Source organism: Mobula birostris, chromosome 5 (assembly GCF_030028105.1).
Source record: "Mobula birostris isolate sMobBir1 chromosome 5, sMobBir1.hap1, whole genome shotgun sequence".
Classification (NCBI taxonomy): domain Eukaryota; kingdom Metazoa; phylum Chordata; class Chondrichthyes; order Myliobatiformes; family Myliobatidae; genus Mobula; species Mobula birostris.
This window is the reverse complement of record NC_092374.1, coordinates 203073985-203095773: the sequence shown is the minus strand read 5'-3', so window position 1 is coordinate 203095773 and position 21789 is coordinate 203073985. Positions and strand designations below refer to the sequence as shown.

At 45.6% G+C, this 21789-nt stretch overlaps 1 long non-coding RNA gene across 1 annotated transcript; it reads left to right on the top strand.

Annotated features, from left to right (window-relative positions):
* Nucleotides 1-1277: 1277 nt before the first annotated feature.
* Nucleotides 1278-20812, top strand: LOC140198295 (uncharacterized). Its single transcript, XR_011886158.1, has 3 exons — nt 1278-1373; nt 10185-10350; nt 20560-20812. It is a non-coding gene; the product is annotated as an uncharacterized lncRNA (long non-coding RNA).
* The last annotated feature ends 977 nt before the right edge of the window (nt 20813-21789 follow it).

The following is a 21789-nucleotide window of genomic DNA, read 5'->3' as shown; positions in this document are numbered from 1 at the left end:
TTATTATTATTAATAATTGTTTTTTCTTGTTATTGCAGTTTGCTTTCTGATGCATGTTGGTTATTTGCCTGTTTGTGTGTAGTCTTTTTATTGATTCTATTGTGTTTCTTTGTACTTACTGTGAATGCCAGTGTAGTGGCAATGAATCTCACTGTAGTGTATGGTGAACAAAAATTAACATTGATAATAATTTTACTTTGAATGGTGAGTTCCTCCAGCATTTTGTGTGTGTGTTGCTCAGGATATCCACCATCTAGAGAATTAGGCCATTCAGCCCATTGAGTCTGCTCTGCCATTTGATGTGGTATTGGCAGTGATTATTTAAAACTAGACAACAGGGTGACCCGTTGGGGCACCCTTTGAGCGAAGGGTAGTGCAGTCTGATGTGACCAGAATGAACATTAAATTTTCCTGCATGCTATTGGTATCACTTTGCTTTGGAAATTGAAGAAGAAAAACTCAGTTTATTAAAGAGGAACAACGCGTAGCAAGGCAAATATAGCTCCGCCTCGTTTAACGAAGAAAACTTTTGATGGCATCATTTCTTCTTGATCTGCCATCCTTGTGCCTCTTATTGTCATTCTGGAGACGTGCAGTCCTTTCATCCGCCATCTCTTCATCTCTTCTGCTGTTTGTTGTTTGTCTCTGATCCTGGAGAGGTGCAGTTCTCAGCTCCTATGTCTCTTCCTTTCTCCTCCTTCTATGCCAGTCGTTGTCATTTTGGAGACGTGCATGCCTCTCCTCCTCTGCCTCTTCTTCTTTCATCTTTTTTGTCCTGACTCTTTGATCCTGGAGTCATGCGGCCCTGGCCACATCCGATTCTTGTTCTCTCGGTCTCCTTGTTGCTTCCCGAAATTTCTTGGCGTCATCTCTTGACCATATTGTCTCCCTGCTCTTTCCATGCGGCAGAATTAGGTTGACCATATTTTTTTACCCTAATGCTGTATAGAAGATACGAAGCAGTAACACCAAATCCTCCAGGATGCTGTCCTAAATGGACGTGATATAGTCACCGCTGTCCTTTGACTGCAGCAAAGGGTTTGACGGATGTCTCGAAGTACGTCATTACAATAAGATTTAATTATCTCTTATTGATGGGTCTCAGTTAGACCTGTCCCAATCCTGCACATGCTGATGGTGATTAGCAGAAAGTGACCGCTGGAAATAGAGCTGCCCTGCCCTTTTGCGCCGGTAGGGGTCGCTGCTTTGAGCACTGTGAGTCGCTTCTGAGGTTGGCCGTGCGCATGCGTCGTGGTGTCGAGTCGCGGTTCCCATCATGGCTGAGAGCGGCTCTCGGGTGAACGCGGGGCTGTTGATTTTGGCGAGTGAGCAATTTTATACGAATTTATAACCCTGAACTTTGCCTGCATTCTGTAAGTTCGCGCATTTTAACTCGATTTAGCCAAAAATAGTGCCGCTGTAATGCACCGTTTGCGCTAATTGGAGGTCACAAACAGAGCATGAGAGTTTTAGTTGTATAGAGAAGATAGATGAGAGTTTCGTGGGAGTTTGTCCATTGTACGGGGCCGATCAGCGGCGTCAACAGAGCGCTGTGAACTAAATAAAAGTACAGAAGGGATAAGCGGAGCGTCTATTGTCGGGAGCAGGCCAGCACTGAGAGTGGAAGAGACAGGCTTTGGCTCAAAAGAGGCTTCGGCTCTGGGTAAAGCGTCTGTTAAAGTTTCCTTTTTGTGTTTTTTTTTCTGTTACTGTATCATTTAAATGGCTGTGGTGTGCTCTTCGTGCCAGATGATGGAGAACTGGGAGACCTAGAGTCTCCCAAGGAACTACATCTGTGTAAAGTGTATTTGGCTGCAGCTCCTTGAAGACCGTGTTAGGGATCTGGAGCAGCAACCTGGGTGATGTTCGGCTTGTACGGGCGAGTGACGAGATAACTGATCAAAGTTACAGGGAAGAAATCACTCCAAAGGTGCAGAAGGCCAGTAGCTGCGTAACTCTCAGGAGAAATGGAAACAGGCAGTTAGAGCAGAGCACCCCTGTGGCCATTTCCCTCAAAAACAACTATACCGCTTTGGATACTTTTGTGTGGGATGACCTTCCAAGGGAATTGCACGGAGAACGGGTTACAGGCACTGGTCATAGGTCCGTGGTGCAGAAGGGAAAGGGAGAGAGGAAGGGAGCAGGAGTGATAGGGGACTCGATAGTGAGGGGAACAGACCGGAGTTTCTGTGGATGTGAACGGGACACCCAGATAGTATGTTGCCTCCCAGGTGCCAGGATGAGAGGTGTCTCAGATCGTGTCCACAACATTTTGGAGAGGGAGGGGGAGCAGCCAGATGTCTTGGTACATATTGGTACCAATGACATAGGAAGGAAAAGCAAAGAGGTCCTGAAAAGAAAATTTAGAGAGCTGGGTGGAAAGCTGAGAATCAGAACTGCCCAGGTAGTAATTTCTGGATTGCTGCCTGTGCCACGCGCTAGTGAGGATGGAAACAGGATGATTTGGCAGATAAATGCGTGGCTATTGGGATCCTCTTGGGGGAGGTATGACCTGTTCCCGAGGGGGGGGGCAGTATTCTCGCGGGCAAGTTTGTTAGAGCTGTTGGGGAGAGTTTAAACTTATTTGCCAGGGGGGTGGGAACTGGAGTGAAGGGACTCAGGATAGGACGGATGGTAAAAATGTAAAGACAGCGTGCAGTCAGTCTGTCGGGAAGGGCATTCAGGTGATGGGGCTTAGTTGCAGCCAACAGGCTGAGTATCAGAACATTAGGGATGCAGAATCAGAAAGGGTAGCAAATACGGTTCTCTCGATATTGTATCTAAATCCATGGAACATAAGAAATAAGGTGGATGATCTTGTTGCACTGTTACAGATTGCGAGGTATAATGTGGATATCACTGAATCATGGTTGAAGGATGGTTGTAGTTGGGGGTTGAATGTCCAAGGTTACAGGTTGAAAGCAAGCTGAGTTGAGAAGGTGACGGTTATTTCTTCGACAGTTTGAATGGGGCACGGCTGCGCAAGCGATGGAGGTCGGGCAATGAGAACAGCGTGTGACGAAATCCTAACGATTATTCATTATGGGCTGTGCCTTTAAAAAAAAGAGACAGTGTGCTGCTGATTGTGAGAGAGGGAGAGAGAGGGGCACCGAGCAGCTCGTAAGTTGCTATGGTGATAGAAGGGGGGGGGGCGCTACATGACAGATAGCTGGTGTTCAGCACAACGGTATTTAAACCAGTGCGGTTGCTTGTTTCGAAGGAGACACAGACGCACGAAGGTGTGGCGAAATTACCACTGCACTTTTAGATGCCCACAAGTGTGGGAATGAGGATCGAGTAAAAGGAATCGATCTGTGATTGTTAGTGCATTGTCACGAACCCCGTGACGGGAATAAAGAGCCAGCAGAGATGGAAAACACTTTGGAGTCCAATATTGCTATTAACTAATAATATTTATTAGTAACTACGCAATACAGTAATATAAATGTAGATAAATCAAACAGGTTAGCAATGATTATATATATTAGTAAGTAAATCAGTAAGTGTGGAAATATATGTATGAAAAACCAAGCTTCTTTAAGTCTAGGGGTAAAAAGATACAGTCTTACGATGATGAGCAAAGTTCAGTTCAGTTCGTGGTATTTAGTTGAGTAGTGATCGAGAGAGAGAGAGAGAGATTTGAGTCTTCAGGTCGGCTGATGCCGTCAATCTTCTCATTGTTCTTCGAACTCCTTTAAAAGTCACCGTCTGTGACTTTAACAAAGGGGACCGGTTTTCTGTGGTGGAGCTGTCCCCCAGGCGAGGGTGGACATATAGACAACTCCCCACCAGTCAACCCCTTTTCCTTCCTTCCACTGCAAGAACGATGGATCGATCCACCTGATCGATCCTCCAAAACCCACTTATTCTACGGGCACAACAATGCTCATTCAGTGTCCAGAACCTGTGCCTGAGGTCTGTCACCTGACCTCCTATTTTATCATCCCGTGCTGAGCATCAACTGTCACTCACATAACTCCTCCTTCCTCTGTCTGTGAAGAAATGCAAGCAGGCAAAGGTCCTTGAAACAGTATCAACAACCTGCCAAAAATCATAACATCGAGTGTCCATTAAATAACGTCACCTTCGGTCACCATAGCAACTTGCGAGCAGCTCAGTGCTGTCTCTCTTCAGCAGAAGTTCAAAAGTTAACCAGTTCTTTCTCGTTCCTTAAAGTGACAGTCCAACAGTTAGTCTTCATCTCTCTCTCTCTCTTTCTAAACAAAATGTCGGTGGTAAATGACTCTCTCTCTCTTTTCGAAAGCACAGTTAATGGGGGTATTTCAGGATCCCGTCACAATGTGAAAGAGCGACCCTGTGGAGTCTACCAGTGCGTCTAACCATTGCCTGGGTTGGTAGATTATCTCTTGTAGACGGCGCTCTTAAGTTGGTCAAGTTTGGCTAACTTGGAAGATTTGGTGGACACACCGACACACACAAGAAACGGACACTGGACGAGCTTTGAGTGCCCACAAATGGGAGGGTTTTGTGGATCGATCGGGAGAATTGATCAGTGACTCTCGCAGTGTGGAAAAGGGGTGACCGGTGGAAAGCTATCAGTGTGTTTAACCCTTGCCTGGGTTGATAGTTTTACCACGTGAAGATGGTACCTTTAGTGTGGTCACATTCGGTGACGTTAAAGGATTTCAGAGGACAACCAGAAGAATTGACAGCATCAGCTTACTTGGATAACAAATCACCTCTCTCTCTCCCCTCAGTTCTACTCAGCTCAATTTCACGAAGTGAACTGACTTTGCTTACCTCCCATCGTAAGACTGTATCAATTACCACTTAAGTTTGAAGAAGTTTGGTTCTATATTTACACACCTATCTATATGCATAATCTCTGCTAACCTATTTGATTATCTAGTTTTATGTTACTTTATTATGTAGTTACTAATAAAATCGAATTAGTTAACAGCAAAACCAGACTTCAGGTGTATTCCATTTCTGCTGGTTCTTTTAACCCGTTACGGGGTACGTAACAAGCGGGAAGAGTTTAAAAGGAAGACAGATTTACAGAGCTGGCATCAGAGGAGCAGGCGACAGAGTAGTGGGAAACAGAGTAGGAAGGCTTTGGCTCAATGGCGCTTTGGTGATAAAGGGTTGAGACCAGGTAGGTTATCTGTTTAAAATAAAGACAGGGAGTATGTGTGTGAGGCCAGTTTTCTGTGCTTGGTGTCAGATGTGGGAGGTCCTGGAGACTCCCGGCCTCCCGGACAGCCATATCTGCACCAGGTATGTCGAGCTGCAGTTCCTTGGAGACCGCGTCAGGGAACTGGAGCTGCAGCTTGATGACCTTCGTCTGGTCAGAGAGAGTGAGGAGGTGATAGAGAGGAGCTATAGGCAGGTAGTAACCCCGGGACCACAGGAGACAGAGAAGTGGGTAACAGTCAGGAGAGGAGAGGCCAAGAAGCTGATACTAGAGAGTACCCCAGTGGTTGTCCCCTGAACAATAAGTATTCCTGCTTGAGTACTGTTGGTGGGGGGGGGGGGGGGGCTGAGTGGTGAGGATGAGCTACCTTGGGGAAGCAACAGTGTCGCACCTCTGGCACAGAGTCTGGCCCTGTTGCTCAGAAGGGTAGGGAAAGGAAGAGGATGGCAGCAGTGATTGGGGACTCTATAGTAAGGAGGTCTGATAGGCGATTCTGTTGATGCAGGAAAGAAAAGCGGATGGTAGTTTGCCTCCCAGGAGCCAGGGTCCGGGATGTTTCAGATCGCATCCACAACATCCTGAAGTGGGAAGGAGAACAGCCAGAGGACGTGTTACATATTGGTACCAGTGACATGGGTAGGAAAAGGGAAGATGTCTGAAAAAAAGACTACAGGGAGTTAGGGAAGAAGTTGAGAAGCAGGACCTCAAAAGTAGTAATGTCGTGATTACTGCCTGTGCCACGTGACAGTGAGTATAGGAATAGAATGAGGTGGAGGATAAATGCGTGGCTGAGGGATTGGAGCAAGGGGCAGGGATTAAGATTCTGGATCATTGGGACCTATTCTGGGGCGTGTGTGACCTGTACAAAAGGACAGGTGCAGTTGAATCCGAGAGGGACCAATATCATGGCGGGAAGGTTTGCTAAGGCTATTGGGGAGAGTTCAAACTAGAATTGCTGGGGGTTGGGAACTGAACTGAAGTGAAGGAGGAAAGGGAGGTTGGCTCACAAATAGAGAAAGTTTGGAGACAGTGCGAAAAGAGGGATAGGCAGGTGATAGAGAAGGGATACGCTCAGTCCGATGGTTTGAGATGTGTCTATTTTAGCACTTGGAGCTATGCTGTTGTGGCCATTACAGAGACTTGGATGTGCAGGGGCAAGAATGGCTACTTCAAGTGCCAGGCTTTAGATGTCTCTGAAAGGATAGGAAGGAAGGCAAAAGAGGTGGGGGCGTGGCACTGTTGATCAGAGATAGTGTCACGGCTGCAGAAAAGGAGGAAGTCATGGAGGGGTTGTCTACGGAGCGTCAATGGGTGCAAGTTAGGAATAGGAAGGGGTGACTAACTGTACTAGGTGTTTTTTATATACCACCCAATAGTAACATGACATTGAGGAGCAGATTGGGAGAGAGATTCTGGAAAGGAGTAATAATAACAGGGTTGGTGGGAGATTTTAATTTCCCAAATATTGATTGGCATCTCCCTAGAGTGAGGGGTTTAGATGGGGTGGAGTTTGTTAGGTGTGTTCAGGAAGGTTTCTTGACATTATATGCAGATAAGCTTACAAGAGGAGAGGCTGTACTTGATCTGGTATTGGGAAATGAACCTGGTCAGGTGTCAGGTCTTTCAGTGGGAGAGCATTTTGGAGATAGTGATCACAATTCTCTCTCCTTTACCATAGCATTGGAGAAGGTTAGAAATAGACAAGTTAGAGAAATGGTTCATTGGAATAAGGGGAACTATGAGGATATTTGGCAGGAACTTGGAAGCATAAATTGGAAACATGTTCTCAGGGAAATGTACCAAAGAAAGGTGGCAAATGTTCTGGGGATATTTGCGTGGGGTTTTGAGTCGGAATATTCCAATGAGACAGAGAAATGATGGTTGGGTAGAAGGTCCATGGTGCACACAGGCTGTTGTAAATCTGGTCAAGAAGAAAAGAAGAGCGTATGAAAGGTTCAAAGAACTAGGTACTGATACGAATCTAGAAGATTATGAGGCTAGCAAGAAGGAGCTTAAGAATGAAATTAGGAGAGCCAGTAGGGGCCATGAGAAGGTCTTGGTGGACAGGGTTAAGGAAAACCCAAGGCATTCTACAAGTATGTGAAGAGCAAGAGGATAAGACGTGAGCGAATCGGACCAATGAAGTGTGGCAGTGGAAAAGTGTGTATGGAACCAGAGGACATTGCGGAGGTACTTAATGAATACTTTACTTCAGTATTCAATACGGAAAAGGGTTTTGATGATTGTAGGGATGACTTGCAGTGGACTCAAAAGCTTGAGAATGTAGATATTAAGAAAGAGGATGTGCTGGAGCTTTTGGAAAGTATCAAGTTGGATAACTCACCGGGACCGGACGGGATGTACCCCAGGCTACTGTGGAAGTGAGGAAGGAGATTGCTGAGCCTCTGTCAATGATATTTGCATCATCAATGAGGATGGGAAAGGTTCCGGAGGATTGAAAGGTTGCGGATGTTGTTACTTATTTCAAGAAAGGGAGTAGGGATAGCCCAGGAAATTACAGGCCAGTGAGTCTTACGTCAGTGATTGGTAAGTTGATGGAGAAGATCCTGAGAGGATACAAACATTTGGAGAGGCATAATATGATTAGGAATAGTCAGCATGGCTTTGTCAAAGGCAGGTTGTGCCTGATGAGCCTGATTGAATTTTTTGAGGATGTGGCTAAGCACATTGATGAAGGTAGAGCCGTAGATGTAGTGCATATGGCATTTGATAAGGTACCCCATGCAAGTCTTATTGAGAAAGTAAGGAGGCTTGGGATCCAAGGGGACATTGCTTTGTGGATCCAGAACTGGCTTGCCCACAGAAGGCCAAGAGTGGTTGTAGATGGGTCATATTCTGCATGGAGTCCGGTAACCAGTTGTGTGCCTCAGGGATCTGTTCTGGGAACACTACTCTTTGTGATTTTTATAAATGACCTGGATGAGGAAGTGGAAGGATGGGTTAGTAAATTTGCTGATGACACAAAGGTTGGGTGCATTGTTGGTAGGGTGAAGGGATGTCAGAGGTTACAACGGAACATTAATAGGATGTAAAACTGGGCTGAGAAGTGGCAGATGGAGTTCAACCCAGATAAGTGTGAGATGGTTCATTTTGGTAGGTCAAATATGATGGCAGAATATAGTATTAATGGTAAGACTCTTGGCAGTGTGGAGGATCAGAGGGATCTTGAGGTCCGAGTCCATAGCTGCTATGCAGATTGACTCTGTGGTTAAGAAAGCATACGGTGCATTGGCCTTCATCAATCGTGGAATTGAGGTTAAGAGCCGAGAGGTAATGTTGCAGCTATATAGGACCCTGGTCAGACCCCACCTGGAGTACTGTGCTCAATTCTGGTCACCTCACCTTTGGAAAGACTTGGAAACCATAGAAAGGGTGCAGAGGAGATTTAGAAGGATGTTGCCTGGATTGGGAAGCATTCCTTATGACCAGGGGTCCCCAACGTTTTTTGCACCGCGGACTGGTTTAATATTGACAATATTCTTGCGGACTGGCCGCTGTGGCGGGGGGGGGGGCGGTGTTCAAGTAGGGTTAAACTCACCTCAACATGTCTTTTACAGTTAGGGTTGCCAACTTTCTCACTCCCAAATAACGGACAAAGGTAGCAGTCAAATCCCGGGACACTTTACCCCAGGAAAAGACTACCATGACTATGAAGCCTTGCACAGGCACCTGTGTGCGCATGTGTGACGTGCGCATATGTGACGCTGTGTACCTGCTAATTTTTCCACCACAAATCGGTTTTGCCTTCATCTTCCTGACTATACTGTACATACATTATTTCTACTTTATATAAGCTGTGTATTTATCATATCATTTATGCTTTCACTATAGGTTAGTGTTACTTATTTTTGGTTTTATGTGTTACTTGGTATGATTTGTTAGGTTATTTTTTGGGTCTGGGAATGCTCAAAAAATTTTCCCATATAAGTTAGTGGTAATTGCTTCTTCGCTTCACGCCATTTCGGCACGAAAGGTTTCATAGGAACGCTCTACCTTAGCGGGGGAAATACGGGACAAGGGTGGTCTCGTATGGGACAAACCAATTAAGCCCAATATACGGGATGTCCCGGCAAATACGGGACAGTTGGCAACCCATTGTTCAAGTTCAACAGTGTGTCACGTACCCTGTGATGGGAATAAAGAACCAGCAGAGATGGAAAACACTTTGGAGTCCAGTATTGCTATAAACTACTAATATTTATTAGTAACTACGCAATACAGTGATATAAATGTAGATAAATCAAACGGGTTAGCAATGATCATATATAAAAGTAAGCGTGGAATATATATGAATGAAAACCAAGCTTCTTTATGTCTAGGGGTAAAAAGATACAGTTTTACGATGTTGAGTAAAGTTCAGTTCAGTTTGTGGTATTTAGTTGAATAACGATGGGGAGAGAGAGTGAGCTGAGTCTTCAGGTGAGCTGATGCCGTCGATCTCCTCGTCGTCCTCCGAAATCCTTTACAAGTCACCGACTGCGACTTTAACCAGGGGGACCGGTTTTCCTGTGGTGGAGCTATCACCCCGGCAAGGGTGGGCACATAGACAACTCCCCACCAGTCAACCCCTTCTTCACCGCTGGAATAGCAATTTGGATCGATCCGCCTGATCGATCCTCCAAAACCCACTTTCTCTGCAGGCACAACAATGCTCATTCAGTGTCCAGATCATGTGTCTGAGGTCTCTATCAGCTGACCGCCCATTTATTTCTCTGTGCTGAGCATCACCTGTCATTCAAAGAGTCCCATGCTCTACCGACTGAGCTAGCCGGGCTCAGAAATGCACAAGCAGGCGAAATGTCCTTGAAAGTAATATCAACAACCTGCCTTTGGTCACCATAGCAACCTTCGAGCTGCTCGGTGCTGTCTCCACCTCCAAACTCAGCAGAAATCCAAAGTTACTTCCAATGCCTTAAAGTGACAGTCCAACCGTTAATCTTCGTCTCTCTCTCTCCTTTCCAAGCAACCCATCAATGATGAATGTCTCTCTCTGTCTCTCTTCAAACAGTTAATAGGGGCACTCCTGGATCCCCTCACAAGTGCGTGACAGGGAATGAGGAAAGGCGCAGTTGACTCGTATCGTTTCCTCACGGCCCGGTGGTTGGGGACCGCTGCCTTATGAGACTAGGTTGAGTGAACTCAGCCTTTTCTCCTTGGAGGACAGAGGATGACAGGTAACTTGATAGAGGTGTACAAGATCATGAGCGGCATTGATCGTGTGGATAGCCAGAGGCTTTTCCCCAGGGCTGAAATGGTGAGCACGAGAGGGCATAGTTTTAAGGTGCTTGGAAGTAGGTACAGAGGAGATGTCAGTGGTAAGTTTTTTACGCAGAGAGCGGTGAGTGGATGGAATGAGCTGCCGGCGGCGGTGGTGGAGGTGGAAATGATAGGGTATTTAAAGAGACTCCTGGATGGCTACATGAAGCTTCGAAGAATAGAGGGCTGTGGGTAAATCCCAGGTAGTTCGATGGTAAGGACATGTTCGGTACAGCTTTGTGGGCCGAAGGGCCTGTATTGTGCCATATGTTTTCTATGTTTTTACGTTGTATCGGAGGGATCGGAAGGTAGGCAGAGGGGGTGGTGTGGCTCCACTGGTAAAGAATAGCATCAAATCAGTAGAAACATGTGACATGCGATCGGAAGGCGTTGAATCCTTGTGGGCTGAGTTAAGAAGCTGCAAGGGTGAAAGGACGTTGATGGCCTCTCAACAATGGCTAGCAGGTGGAACACGGTACAGCAGGAAATAGGGAAAGCGTATCAAAGGGGCAATGTTACGTTTGTCATGGGAGATTTTAACATGCGGGGGATTGGGAAAATCATGTTGGTAATAGATCTCAAGAGAGTGTGTTTGTTGAATGCCTAAGAGATGGCTTTTCAGAGCAGACTGTCGCTGAGTCTACTGGGGGATCAGCTATACTGGATTAGGTGCTGTGTCATGAACCGGAGTCATTCAAGGAGCTTACGGTGAAAGAACCGTCAGGAACCAGTGATCACAATATGATTGAGTTCAACTTGAAATCTGATAGGGGAAAGTAAAATTTGATGTAGCAGTATTTCAGTGGAGTAAGGGAAATTACAGTAGTATGAGAGAGAAGTTGGCCAAAGTAAATTGGAAGGAGCTGCTGGCAGGGATGTCAGCAGAGCTGCAATGGTTGCATTTCTGGGGAAATGAGGAAGTTGCAAAAATGAAGAAATACTCAAATGGTAAAATAGTATAACAGTGGCTGACAAGGGAAGTAAAAGCTATTGTAACAGCAAAAGAAAGGGCATACAACAATGCAAAAATTAGTGGAAAGGTAGAGGACTGGGAAGTTTTTAAAAACCTACAGAGAGCTCCTAAAAAAAATCATCAGAAGGGAAAAGATGAAATATGAAAGCAAGCTGGCAAATAATATAGAACATAGAACATAGAAAAGTACAGCACAGTACAGGCCCTTCAGTCCACAATGTTGTGCTGACCCTCAAACCCTCCCTCCCATATAAGCCCCCACCTTAAATTCCTCCATATACATGTCTAGTAGTGTCTTACACTTCACTAGTGTATCTGCCTCCACCACTGACTCAGGCAGTGCATTCCACGCACCAACCACTCTCTGAGTAAAAAACCTTCCTCTAATATCCCCCTTGAACTTCCCACCCCTTACCTTAAAGCCATGTCCTCTTGTATTGAGCAGTGGTGCCCTGGGGAAGAGGCGCTGGCTATCCACTCTATCTATTCCTCTTATTATCTTGTACACCTCTATCATGTCTCCTCTCATCCTTCTTCTCTCCAAAGAGTAAAGCCCTAGCTCCCTTAATCTGTGATCATAATGCATACTCTCTAAACCAGGTAGCATCCTGGTAAATCTCCTCTGTACCCTTTCCAATGCTTTCACATCCTTCCTATAGTGAGGCAACCAGAACTGGACACAATACTCCAAGTGTGGCCTAACCAGAGTTTTATAGAGCTGCATCATTACATCGCGACTCTTAAACTCTATTCCTCGACTTATGAAAGCAAACATGAAAGTGGATAGTGAACGTTTTTTTCAAGTATGTGAAAAATAAAAGAGAAATAAGAGTAGATATTGGACCACTAGAAAATGAGGCAGGAGAAATAATAAGTGGGGACAAGGAGATGGCTGATGAAGACACTAGCAGTATGCCTGATGTTGTAGTGTGTGATGGAAGAGAAGTGGGTGCAGTTACTGTTACAAAAGAGAAGGTGCTCAAAAAGCTTAAAGAGCTAAAGGTACATAAATCACCCAGACCAGATGAACTGCACCCTAGGGTTCTGAAAGAGGTAGCATTAGATATTGTGGTGGCATTAGACATGACCTTGCAGAAATGATTGCACTCTGGTATGGTGTCAGAGGACTGAAAAATTGCAAATGTCACTTCACTCTTTAAGAAAGGAGGAAGGCAGCAGAAAGGAAGCTATAGACCAATTAGCCTGACCTCAGTGGTTGGGAAGATGGTAGAGTTAATTGTTGAGGATGAGGTGATGGAGTACTTGGTGACACAGGACAAGATAGGTCAAAGTCAACATGGTTTCCTCAAGGGAAAATCTTGCCTGACAAACTTGATGGAATACTTTGAGGAGATTACAAGTAGGATAGACAAAGTTGATGCAGTGGATGTTATATATTTGGATTTTCAGAAGGCCTTTGGCAATGAACCACACATGAGGTTGCTTACCAAGTTAAGAGCCCATGGTAATACAGGAAAGTTACTAACATGGTTAGAGCATTGGCTGATTGGTAGGAAGCAGTGAGTGGGAATAAAAGGACCCTTTTCTGGTTGGCTGCCAGTGACTAGTGTTGTTCCACATGTTCTGTGTTGGGACCACTTCTTTTTATGCTGAATACAAATGACGTAGATGATAGAATAGATGGTTTTGTTGCCAAGTTTGCAGATGGTACAAAGTTTGGTGGAGGAGCAGGTTGTGTTGAGGAAACAGGAGGGGTGCAGAAGGACTTAGACAGATTAGTGGCAAATGAAATACAATGTTGGAAAATGTGTGGTCATGCACTTTGGTAGTAGAAATAAATGTATGGACTATTTTCTAAATGGGGAGAAAATCCAAAAATCTTAGGTGCAAAGGGACTTGGGAGTCCTGGTGCAGAAATCCCAAAAGGTTTACTTGCAGGTCGAGTCAGTGGTGAGGAAGGCAAATGCCATGTTAGCATTCATTTCAAGAGATCTAGAATACAAGAGCAAGGATGTGATGCTGAGGCTTTATGAAGCAGTGGTGAGGCCTCGCCTTGAGAATTGTTAACAGGTTTGGGCCCTCATCTACGAAAAGATGTGCTGGCATTGGAGAGGGTCCTGATGAGGTTCACAATGGTGATTCCAGGAATGAAAGGGTTATCTCACGAGGAACGTTTGATGGCCCTGGGACTGTACTCACTGGAATTCAGAAAGATGAGGGGGGATTTCAGTGAAACTTTACGAATGTTGAAAGGCTGAGACAGAGTAGATTTGGAAATGATGTTTCCCATGGTGGGAGAGTCTAGGACAAGAGGGCACAGCCTCAGGATGGAGGGCAGCCTTTGGATACAGAGATGCGGAGAAATGTCTTTTCCCAGAGGGAGGTGAATTTGTGGAATTTGTTGCCACAGGCAGCTGTGGAGGCCAGGTCATTGGGTGTATTTGAGGAAGAGATTGATAGGTTCTTGGCATCAAGGGATATGGGGAGAAGGTGGGACTCTGGGGTTCAGGAGGATTGAAAAAAGGATCAGCCACGATTGAATGGCAGAGCAGACTCGATGGGCCAGATGGCCTAATCTGCTCCTGTGTCTGATGGTCTGATGGTCTATTGGGTGCAGTTCTGGTCACCGAGCTGCAGAAAGGATGACATTCAGCTGGAATGTGTGCAGACAAGATTCACAGGAATGTTACCGGGGCTCAAGGGCTTCAGGAGAATCTGGATCGACCTGGACTGTTTTCCCTGAAGCAAATGAGGCTGAGGGTTGACATTATTGTGCTTTATGAAATCCTGCAGGGCAGTGATGAGGTTGATGATCACAGTCTTTCCGCAGGGGAGGAAAGTCTAAAACTAGAGGATATCGATTTAAGCTCAGAGGGTAAAGATCAGCAGGAGACCTGAGCAGCAAATTTTCCACACAGTCAGTGGTCGGTAAATGGGATGAGCTGCCAGAGGAAATGGTAGATGCTGATTGAACTGAAACATTTTTAAGACATTTAGACAAGTTATTGATTGAAAATGTTTAGAGGAATGCTGGCCAAATGCCATCAATGGGACATGCTGAGGAAGCCACCTTGCTTGTCAGGGACATGTTATGCTGAAGGGCCGGTGTGCGTGCTGTCTACCTCCATCAGTCCAATTAGGAAGAATGAGACCTCACATCAGAGCAGGGCTGTACAGGGGTGAAGTCAGGAAGTTTTCCTGCCTCCATGCTTGAGTAATCCCAGTGTATCCAACTCCTCACAATCTTCTGCTGCATCAAGATCGCACATTTCAGTGTCAAAGACATTTTCCTGACAATTCAAATAACTGATATTTAATGACCTTTTCACCCTCCTGCTTTACACCTCTATTTATTCCCCAGACCCTTCTATCCTCCCTCTGGTCAGTCTGTACCCTGCTCTGAAGAACATCAGAAACAGAAGCAAGGAGGCCATTCAGCCCCGCACACCTGCTCTCCCATTAGACATGATCAATACCATTTCCCTGTACTAATGCTATTTCTACTGATTCACTTTGTATCCAAAACTCTATCCACATCTCTCTTCAACGTAGTTGATGTGTAAGTGTGCAGAGCCCTGCTAGATTATGAGCTGGGTAAATACATTTATTCACCTCTGAATGGTCGTCCCCCTCACTGTGTCTCCTCATCCTGACAACCCCATTACCAGAAACATCATCCCTGCATCTACCTGGGGAGCCTGGAGCAAGTCTCAGACTCTCTCTCTGTCTCCACCACACACAAATACACACAGAGGGCTCGGCCATTTACCTTTCTCCACTGCCTCTTCTTCACTTCCACCCAGCCTCACCTGGAACTCTCTCACCGTTGATCCTCCTTATCCTTGTGTTTCCTGTCCTTTGGGATTTCCCCTGCTGCTTCCCCTCAGTCTACCCTTCCTCAGACATCTCACCTCCAACACTTCCACACCCCTCCATTTACTGGGCCCTGCTTGCTACTTGGCACTCTCCCGCAGAGACCTCTCCTTCCCATCACTGGCCAATTGGCCTCAGCGCTACCCCTTCCCTCTCTCACCCCTCCTCCATGTGAGCGTCAACCTCAGTCCTTTCCACTCACTCAGTCTCCAGCTCGGTGAATCTCACTGCGAACAGAAATGCCCCCCCCACCAGAGTGAAGGGTCAGAGGTCTTCACACACTGATCCCAGTGTGGATTTCTTTCAGACCCCCCACCCCCGAGTCTTCCCGTGCCTTTTCTCCTCTCCTTCAGTCAAACTCACTCCAACGATAAGTTGGGACATGAATCACCTAAACAAGGATTGTGTGGCTGGCCCAGTGGGATTTTCCTTCAGCTTAGTACATGGGCTAGGTGCAAAGCTCGAGATGTTGCAACACCTACCCCCTTTAAATTCATCACTGAGTACGTCTATTATCTGTTCACTGTTTGAGTTCTATATTAAATGAAGAGTGTCAAAGTTGAAGGAATGTTTGAATACAAGAATAAGCATCTGCTGGAAACATACAGCACAATACAGGCCCTTCAGCCCACAAAGCTTTGGCGAACATGTCCTTACCTCAGAAATTACCTAGAGCCCTCTATTTCTCTAAGCTCCATGTACTTTTCCAGGAGTCTCGTAAAAGACCCTATTGTTTCCGCCTTGACACTCACCATTCAATGCACTTACAAAAAAATTACCACTGACATCTCCTCTGTACCTACTTCCAAGCACCTTAAAAATATGCCCTGTCATGCTGGCCATTGAAGCCCTGGAAAAAAGCCTCTGATCATCCATACGATCAATGCCTCTCATCATCTTGTACACCTCTATCAGATCACCTCTCAAACGTCCGTCGCTCCAAGGAGAAAAGGTCAAATTCACTCCTTGCAACAACCTTGTACATCTCCTCTGCACCCTTTCTATGGTTCCTGCATCATTCCTGTAGTGAGGCGACCAGAACTGAGCACAGTACTCCAAGTGGGGTCTGACCAGGGTCCTATCTTGCTGTAACATTACCTCTTGGCTCTTAAACTCATTCCCACAATTGATGAAGGTCAATGCACTGTATGCCTTCTTAACCACGGAGTCAAACTGCGCAGAGGCTTTGAGTGTCCTATGGACTGGGACCCCAAGATGACTGTGATCCTCCACACTGCCAAGAGTATTACCATTAATGCTGTGCATTCTGCGATCATATTTGCCCTACCAAAATGAACCACCTCACACTTAACTGGGTTGAACACCATCTGCCACTTCTCAGCCCAGTTTTGCATCCTATGAATGTCCTGCTGTAACTTCTGACATCCCTCCACACTATCCACAACACCCCCAAGCTTTGTGTCATCAGCAAATTTACTAACCCATCCCTCCACTTCCTCATCCAGGTCATTGATAAAAATCATGAAGAATAAGGGGACGCAGAACAAATCCCTGAGGCACATCACTGGTCACCGATCTCCATGCAGAATATGACCCGTCTACAAACACTCTTTGTCTTCTGTGGGCAAGTGTCCCCTTGGATCCCATACCTCCTTACTTTCTCAATAAGCCTTGCATAGGGTACCTTATCAAATGCCTTGATAAAATCCATATACACTACGTCTATGGCTCTACCTTCATCAATGTGTTTAGTCACATTCTCAAAAAATTCAATCAGGCTCGTGAGGCATGACCTGCCTTTGACAAAGCCATGCTGACTATTTCTAATCATATTATGCCTCTCCAAATGTTAATAAATCCTGCCTCTCAGGATCTTCTCCATCAACTTACCAACCACTGAAGTAAGACTCACTGGTCTATAATTTCCTGGGCTATCTCTACTTCCTTTACTGAATAAGGGGACAACATCCACAGCCCTCCAATCCTCCGGAACCTCTCCCGTTCTCATTGATGATGCAAAGATCATTGCCGGAGGCTCGGCAAACTCCTCCCTCAATTCCCACAGCAGCCTAAGGTAGATCCTGTCCGGTTCCGGAGACTTATCCAACTTGATGCTTTCCAAAAGCACCAGCACATCCTCTGCCTTGATATCTAAATGCTCAAACTTTTCAGTCCACTGAAAGTCATCCCTACAATCATCAAGATCCCTTTCTGCAGTGAAGGGGGCGGGGGCAATAGACAATAGGTGCAGGAGTAGGCCATTCGGCCCTTCGAGCCAGCACTGCCATTCACTGTGATCATGGCTGATCATCCACAATCAATATCCAGTACCTGCCTTATCCCCATAACCTTTGATTCCGCTATCTTTAAGAGCTCTATCGATCTCTTTCTTGAAAGCATCCAGAGACTTGGCCTCCACAGCCTTCTGGGGCAGAGCATTCCACATATCCACCACTCTCTGGGTGAAAAAGTTTTTCCTCAGCTCCATTCTAAATGGCCTACCCCTTATTCTTAAACTGTGGCCTCTGGTTCTGGAATCACCCATCAGCAGGGTTCTGGAATCACCCATCAGCAGGAACATGCTTCCTGCCTCCAGCGTGTCCAATTCCTTAATAATCTTATGTTTCAATAAGATCCCCTCTCAGCCTTCTAAATTCCAGAGTATCCAAGCCCAGTTGCTCCAATCTTTCGACATATGACAGTCCCGCCATCCCGGGAATTAACCTTGTGAACCTACGCTGCACTCCCTCAATAGCAAGAATGTCCTTCCTCAAATTTGGAGACCAAAACTGCACACAGTACTCCAGGGACCTGTACAACTGCAGAAGGACCTCTTTGCTCTTATACTTAATTCCCCTTGTTATGAAGGCCAGCATACCATTAGCTTTCTTCACTGCCTGCTGTACTTGCATGCTTGCTTTCAGTGACTGATGTACAAGAACACCCAGATCTCGTTGTACTTCCCCTTTTCTTAACGACTCAATTTAGATAATAATCTGTCTTCTTGTTCTTACCACCAAAGTGGATAACCTCACATTTATCCACATTAAACTGCATCTGCTCACTCACACAGGTTGTCCAAGTCACCCCGCATTCTCATAACATCCTCCTCACATTTCACACTGCCAACCAGCTTTGTGTCATCAGCAAATTTGCTAATGTTACCTTTAATTTCCTCAGCTAAATCATTAATATATATTGTAAACAGCTGCGGTCCCAGCACTGCACCCCGCGGTACCCCACTAGTCACTGCCTGCCATTCCAAAAGGGACCCGTTAATCGCTACTCTTTGTTTTCTGTCTGCCAGCCAATTTTCAATCCATGTCAGTACTCTGTCCCCAATAGCATGTGCCCTAATTTTGCCCACTAATCTCCTATGTGGGACTTTATCAAAGGCTTTCTGAAAGTCCAGGTACACTGCATCCACTGGCTCTCCCTTGTCCATTTTCAAAGTTACATCCTCAAAAAATTCCAGAAGATTAGTCAAGCACGATTTCCCCTTCGTAAATCCATGCTGACTCAGACCGATCCTGTTACTGCTATCCAGATGTGTCGTAATTTCATCTTTTATAATTGACTCCAGCATCTTTCCCACCACCGACGTCAGGCTAACCGGTTTATAATTCCCTGTTTTCTCTCTTCCTCCCTTCTTGAAGAGAAGAACAACATTAGCCACCCTCCAATCCACAGGAACTGATCCTTAATCTATAGAACATTGGAAAAGTACTATCATCTCATGTTCTCAATATTTGTAGACTTCTGATTGTAAACTTCAGGAGAGGGAAACCAGAGGTCCATCTTCATTGGAAGATCAGAGAGGGAGAGGGCCAGTAAGTTTAAATTCTCAGAGAATCTGTCCTGGACCCTGTCCTGTCATATAAATCTAACTGCAAAGAAAGAATTGCAGCACCAATACTTCCTCAGGAGTCTGGAGATTCATCATCTGAATGATGAACCATTATTACCTGAATGGTGGCCGAGTAGGAAAAGGGGAGGTGCAACGAGACCTGGGTGTCATTATACACCAGTCATTGAAAGTGGGCATGCAGGTACAGCAGGTGGTGAAAAAGGCGAAAGGTATGCTGGCATTTATAGCAAGAGGATTCGAGTACAGGAGCAGGGAGGTACTACTGCAGTTGTACAAGGCCTTGGTGAGACCACACCTGGAGTATTGTGTGCAGTTTTGGTCCCCTAATCTGAGGAAAGACATCCTTGCCATAGAGGGAGTACAAAGAAGGTTCACCAGATTGATTCCTAGGATGGCAGGACTTTCATATGATGAAAGACTGGATCAACTAGGTTTATATTTGTTGGAATTTAGAAGATTGAGGGGGGATCTTATTGAAATGTATAAAATTCTAAAGGGATTGGACAGGCTAGATGTAGGAAGATTGTTCCTGATGTTGGGGAAGTCCAGAACGAGGGGTCACAGTTTGAGGATAAAGGGGAAGCCTTTTAGGACCGAGATGAGGAAAAACTTCTTCACACAGAGAGTGGTGAATCTGTGGAATTCTCTATCACAGGAAACAGTTGAGGCCAGTTCATTGGCTATATTTAAGAGGGAGTTAGATATGGCCCTTGTGGCTAAAGGGATCGGGGGTATGGAGGGAAGGCTGGTGTAGGGTTCTGAGTTGGATGATCAGCCATGATCATACTGAATGGCCGTGCAGGCTCAAAGGGCCGAATGGCCTACTCCTGCACCTATTTTCTATGTTTCTATCATGTTATCAAAAGCCTTGATAAACATTTATAGATGTATGGTGGAAGGTGCATTGACTGGTTGGATTATGGCCTGGTAGGGAAAACCAATGCCTTAATGCCTTTGTACACGGTCCACAACCCTCCATTCCCTGTCTGTTCACGTGTCCGTCTAAATGCCACTGAAATGTTGTTGTTGAATCTGCTTCTTCCACCTCCACTGACAGCACGTTCAGGCACCGACCATTCTCTGTGTAAAACAAACTTGCCTCATCAATCTCCTTTAAACCTTCTTCTCTCACCTTATATTTACTCTCTGCAGTATTTGACATTCCCACGCTGAGGATAAAGAAACTCTGACTGTATATAATGCCTGTGTCAGCTGTTGCTGACTTTTCCCTCGACAGCTGCTGAGTCACTGTGTTCCCAGACTTCTGTGCCCTGTGTAACGCCCTGGGTCACATTTTTACTGTTCTGCTGTAGGTATTTCATTCAGCAGCTCTGTAAGATCAGTCTGTTCTGCTCTCAGCCTGTTTGGGTTATTGTTCAAGATAAGGGATGATGAGGAATGTGTGTCATCCAGTCAGGATGGTGGAACTAGAAGGAGGTTTTTCTGGTGAGGGACACTAAAGTTGGGCTTGGGGCTTTTGTTCGGCGGTAGATGAAGAGAAGACGCTGGAGAGAACGGGTCGTAAGATTCAATCCGGTGCGGGACCGTGATTCGATGAAGCCAAGTGCCGAGACCGATTGAGGATTGGTGAATATAATGAAACGTTGAGCTCCAACTTGTGAACATTTGACTGTTTAATTAAAATGTTTTTTCTCTTTTTGTTTTTCTTTACTAACCCTTTAGTTAGGTTAAATAATCATAAATAAATTTCCTTTGTTCGAATGCAGTGTCCTGTCTGCTGCTCCGTGGCACTAATATCTAACAGGGTAGCAAATTACACAGCATCCACACAAACCGGGGTTTCGGGTGGGAGGGCCGTCTCAATCTCACAAGTTTGACGGGACCGGACAGTGTCTTCCCGAGACTTACACAGACAAGGAAACCAGAGGGTTTCGCTTGTGACCCCCTCAGTCTGTGATGCTCGCTCCCTGGTAAGGACCGTGGGTGGGGGGGGATACCAGAGATTCCCCACAACCCCTGCTGGACAGTGGGGAGCGGCGAGTGTGCACTTGGCATCAGTTGACACATTCCGTCCCGACCGGGTGAAACAGAGAGTGAGAGCGAATAACTGGAGCAATGCCGCCACCTACTGGCCACACGGGGTATAAAGAAAATGATATTTAAGATTCATTCTGTGTTATTTTCTGATTCAGCTCGGGGTATTCACATACGCATCCATAGATAAAGCAGATGTTGCACACGTGTTCAAGGCCACAAGAAAACATCTCATTAGAACCAGCACAAATGCAACACTGATAGAAAAATCAAAAGTCTGCAGTAGTTGCAGTACAGAATCAAAATAATTCTTATCATTCACTGAGCCGATCTCTGCAATGTCAGAAGGGTGTCACAGATCCAACAATTTTTCTCAAACTTCTCCATCCCTATTCCCTCTCCCCTCGTCTAAATCTCAACATTAACACCGGTGGTGATCTAGCCTCAGACAAAACTCTCCCATTACACAAAGAAAATGCCCTTTTTATACCTTTTAAGATTACATCAAAGCATAACATAACCATAATCATCACCCCAGTATTTTTCTGTAGCTTGGTGGTTCCAGCTGAATCATCTTATCTCTGACAACCTTCAGCCCAGACACAGAATTTAGGATGAAGGAGACAACAGGTCTGTAAGGAGGAAAACATTCTTCATCGGTATTTCATCTTCATGATGTGCATTCAAAAGAGACAAGACATTGGTCAATATGAGGGAAAACAGGCC